Genomic DNA, 5,419 nt, shown 5'->3' with positions numbered 1-5,419 from the left:
CACTAATCCCTCCTCCCAATTAGCAGACCAGGCAAAGAAAGGAAAAAAAAATAATCTATTTAAATTGTGACACTAAGAAAAGTGCTATTACCTATATACTCAGTCCACAATCACCCAAACAACAGATTCACTCTTAACACACACAAAACTCCGCTTTTTTCAACTCACTTAAGTTCACTAGCCACTTGAAATCACAAGCCAAAACTGAGCGAACTCAAAAGTGAGTTGCTAGACCTTAACTTATCAGGTGTGAACACTAATCCCTCCTCCCAATTAGCAGACCAGGCAAAGAAAGGAAAAAAAAAAAATCTATTTAAATTGTGACACTAAGAAAAGTGCTATTACCTATATACTCAGTCCACAATCACCCAAACAACAGATTCACTCTTAACACACACAAAACTCCGCTTTTTTCAACTCACTTAAGTTCACTAGCCACTTGAAATCACAAGCCAAAACTGAGCGAGCTCAAAAGTGAGTTGCTAGACCTTAACTTATCAGGTGTGAACACTAATCCCTCCTCCCAATTAGCAGACCAGGCAAAGAAAGGAAAAAAAAATCTATTTAAATTGTGACACTAAGAAAAGTGCTATTACCTATATACTCAGTCCACAATCACCCAAACAACAGATTCACTCTTAACACACACAAAACTCCGCTTTTTTCAACTCACTTAAGTTCACTAGCCACTTGAAATCACAAGCCAAAACTGAGCTCAACTCAAATATGAGGTCTTGGAAAAAATCCCACATTAAACTTCTCAAAAGACGAGAAGCATTTTGGATTCACACCCTAAGAAACCTGGAACCTCAGGGTATGAATAGGGAATACGAACTACGAGGCTCCTGTGATTATGCATATCCCATTATAACCAGAATTTGTGTGTTTATATCATTTTTTATGTTCACTTGTACATTTTGTAATTTATCATGTTCATGATGTATTTTTTTCTATTACAGAAATGATGAGGCTACTGGGGCCACATACCGCTACCCTGACTGGTATCATTCTCAGTTATTGGGTCACACAACCCTCTAATCTTTTCTTCTCTCTCTCTTCTTGAATTCTTACAAACACGCCTCCCACTCACACATGTCAGCACTTGTGATTGACAGACAACATGGCGAGTGTCTTGGCGCTTCATATACACACCCCTAAATTAGGATAGGTCCTTCTGCACTGCGCCCTCCTCCAGGAGCGGAGTATTCCCTTCTTTTACTCGCTGCACCTTCAGCCGGCAGAGCGCCGTTCACAAGACTTCTTTCTTACTGCCTTCTTACAGCGGTAGATGGTAAGCCCCAGCCATTGGCTATATAAGTGAGCTGCTTTCTGGTCTGATGCAACTTGTGATCTTAGCAATTGTTCTTTTACTATGATTTGTACCTTAATAGAAATCGACAGATATCACAGACATTTCTGCAATAATATAAACCGGCTATAGATATAACCTGGTATATGATTTTGCACATGATGTTATTATTAAACTCTGAGATATTGTTTAATTCTGAGATATTGTTATTTGATTCAGAGATACGATAATACACATGATGTACACTATATACTATATACGGTCCTGTATAAGATAGTTGGTGATCACATATTGTACTTGGACAACTTGTGTGTCATGACAGCTGTTTATGTCAGATCACTAAGACTCATTTATAACTTGGTTCTATTTTGTCTTGACATTTTACAGTATTTGACAAAGGTTTATTTTAGCCAAAACATTATACTTTCGATTACCGCAATAAAACTTTGTTCTTTAACTTCAACTTAAACTTTGTGTGCCTGGATATTCTTTATACATGTAATGGGGAAGGACCCTTTCCAGAAGTACCAACTGATAATAAGGAATGCATAACAAGGACATTTGATGTATATTATATAAAGCCCTCCTCACCCCCTTGGGTTCCTTATGTACAGCCTTATGTGGGCCCCCCAGGTATGTGCAGTGCTGGCGCCGGCCCTGCTGTGGATGATAAAGTTTCTATAGTCGTGGTAGAAGAGCTGCAAGATAGAAAAGCTACTGAGGAGCTGTGAGAAGCCTTAAATGATGGGAGCAGGAAGAAAATGTTGCCTGCATAGAACAATGGGGCTCATTTACTAATGGCTCCGCGGCCGCACTTTCGTCGCACTTTTTCCTTTTTGCGCCGAATTCCGCCGGGATTTTGGCGCACACGATCAGATTTGCAATTGCCGGCATTCACATGACAGAAATCGGGGGACATGGCCGCCGGAAAACCCGACAGATTTGGAAAAAACATGGAATTTAAAAAAAACTAATTGTGTTGCAAAATCAATCACTCACATTCACCAGGAATAGGATGGTGAACTACGGCGGACCTCGGCGCAGCAGCGACACCTGGTGGACATCAGGCGCACGAAAACCTGAATCCTCGTCGGAGAATGCGCCGCTGGATCGCGACAGGACTGGGTAAGTAAATGAGCCCCTGTGTTTCCAAATTGGTTCAGTTGTGAATGGAGGGACGAGGCTGCGTGCGCACCGGCTTCCGGAGATTTAGGGCCAGTGCTCCGATGATTGGCGCTGGCCGACTGCCAATTCTTATAAATTGCCAGCCCCTTTCTGTGTTTCCTGCTTGCGGCACGGTGGCTGAGTGGGTAGCACTTCTGCCTTGCAGCGCTGGAGTCCTCTGTTCAAGTCCCATCCAGGTCAACATCTGGAAAGAGTTTGTATGTTCTCTCCGTGTTTGCATGGGTTTCTTCCGGGTATGCCAGTTTCCTCCCACATTCCAAAACCTACTGGTAGGTTGTTTAGATTGTGAGCCCCATTGGGGACAGGGACCGATTTGTCATGCTTTGTGCAGTGCTGCATAATCTGTAGGCGCTATATAAATAAAGAATTATCTATGTGCCCCATAGCCTTAGAGAAAGCTTGTCTGATGCCCTGTGCGATTATCCTGATTTCCCGTTGTGACCTCGATTCCGTTCCTGACCTCACTCCTGTGCTGCCCGTCCTGATCTTCTGCTATGTCTTTGACTCTGATCCTGTCCTGCCTGTCTCAACCTCCTGCCTATGCCTGACTACAGTTTTGCCGATTCTGTACTACGCCTTGGCTTCCACCGGAGACAAATTCATGCCTTTGGAATAAACTGGTGGTATCATACTGCAACCTGCTTTGCGGCAGGCTCTGGTGAAAACCGGGTACCACTTAGACTCCGGTCCCAATTGTCGGCTTACGTCATCATCCGCGGTGGTCCAGTGGGTCCACTACCCCTGATCCTGACAGACAGAGGATAGTTGAACCACTAAGAGTGATAGGGATACTTCACTCAAAACGTAATAACTAATATGTTTTAAATACACTGGATAGAGGTCAGGCTTTTCACCCTCCTTGTAGGGATAACATGATGTTGAGCAAGTTTAAAAAAGTCAAGGGAAGAGGATGAGAATTTCTAGTAGTCAGCCTGTCCTAGTCAACTGGTAGTGGCCTTGGGGATGTATCCATTTTAGGGATTTTAGATTTGTATTGATAGTAAGCATATGTATTTTTGCTGTCTTTTAAGCTTTTGTTTTGTTTAGTTTAAGGTTCCTTAAAGCAACAGCTGAAGATGCTGAACAGTACAAGTCCAGTGTGGCCCAAGCTCAGCAGACTCCAAGGGGAGATAATTAAAGCTTTCAGATGTCAGATGATGCAACCCTTGACCTTCCGAAGTTTGCAGTAGATTTCATTATAAATAAACATGATTAGAATTTGCTCAGTGAGAATGAGATGGAACACTAAGAAACAAATTTCACATGTGTCTCTGTCTCTACACCCATTATCTTCCCAAAGGGAGGAGGGTCTATATTTTTAGTTCAACAGTGTGGTGCATGTGCAGCACAGTGATGGAGACATTTGGTTTAGAAAACAGCAGGGGAAAGCAGGGGCAAACCTACCATGGGGGGAGTTGAGAATCTCACCTCGGGCAGCGCGCCCCCTGATGAACACGGGGGGCGGCATCATGTAGGTCAGTAAGAAAAGCAGCCAAATAACCATGTCACAACATGTTGCATTAAATAAACCATGAGTGACCACGGCATGTCCTGACTAGGACATGGCCAGCAGGAGGAGGGAGCCACAGGCTAAAGAGAGCAACAGTGTGGAGCTGTGCAATAGCTGTTAATGCACAGCACAGCCACTTAGCATGAGGTGTCCCTTTGTGCCCATCCCCATCACTGCTCATGAAGAGAGGAGCCTCACACACTCGCACAGACTAGCTCTGGAGACTGGCTGCGATACGTTGTGCTCACATCGGATCCCACGCCCCGATCCTCATCTTCCTGATATGTGCATAATCAAGACACTTCCATGTCCAGACAGAGCATCAACAACTGCATCACGGCAGCTCAGCACAGTGTCACTGCGTACACTTTGTCCTAAACTGTGTGCAAGGCCAAGACCCCTGAGATCATGGGCCCCAAGAAGAAGCACCTAGACTGTGAGTAATGGAAACTCCCTATATGGGGAGTGAGGGGGCATTGTATTGTGGTGACATCCCTAACTGGTGGCTGAGACGAGCAATGTATTGTGGAGACCCCCTATATAGTGGCTGAGGGAGAAAGTGTATTGTAGAGACCCCCTATTGGTGACAGAAGGGGGCAGTGTATTTCTACCGTGGATTCGTGTGCTCCAAAAACCTCACTTAAATGCGACGCAAATTGGAAATAGTCGGGGAAACCTGACGAAAATGCGCTGTGCGGACCCTTAGTAAATGTGCCCCACTGTGTTGCAAATTTTGATTTTTATTATACAAACTTCCAAATGTGACATTTCAGTGAGGCATTTGACCTTCATAAGGTTCAGTTTGCGTAGGAGTAAAGGAGTAAGGCTTGTGTAAAACTCCTGCCAATACATAGGCAGGGGAGTAGTTTTGAAGAACACCCTCTCCAGGTCAGGAGCTGTTAGGGGGCGTCACAAACTCTCTATGAAGGTTCTAAAACCTGGATATTACATAATAGCAGCTGTAGATCTGGACAGGCAATGGTTAAGTGGTTGTAAGTGATTGACGAATGATGTTTCTGCCATGTACACTGGAGTGTGATTGGAGAGGTGCTACTACCTGACCAGGAGAATAAAACCCCTGGGCAGGGAGGAGCACAAGGTCCAGACCTCATGGTCTTAGTTCAGGTCCAGACCACAAAGTCTCAGCACATGCTCTCATCACATGATCTGAGTGAAGAGAGAGACAGTGTTCAGTACACCTTAAGTGCTGACACTTAACTTAATCCCAGGGCCAGAGTCAGGAGACTCAGAGTTGCAGTTTGCACAACTTGGACATAGCTCCATCCCAGCCTGCATCTACTACCAGGCTGGTGAACCATTTCTGAGGACCCTCTCCAAGACCACTCCAGTAATCCAAATCTGCTGTGAGACTGTTTAGGCCCGTTGCCTGCTGTTTTTCAATAAAGAACCGTAAG

The sequence above is a fragment of the Engystomops pustulosus genome, chromosome 6, assembly GCF_040894005.1.
Source record: "Engystomops pustulosus chromosome 6, aEngPut4.maternal, whole genome shotgun sequence".
In the NCBI taxonomy this organism is placed as follows: domain Eukaryota; kingdom Metazoa; phylum Chordata; class Amphibia; order Anura; family Leptodactylidae; genus Engystomops; species Engystomops pustulosus.
The sequence above is the reverse complement of the archived record's forward strand: the minus strand, read 5'-3'. Positions refer to the sequence as shown.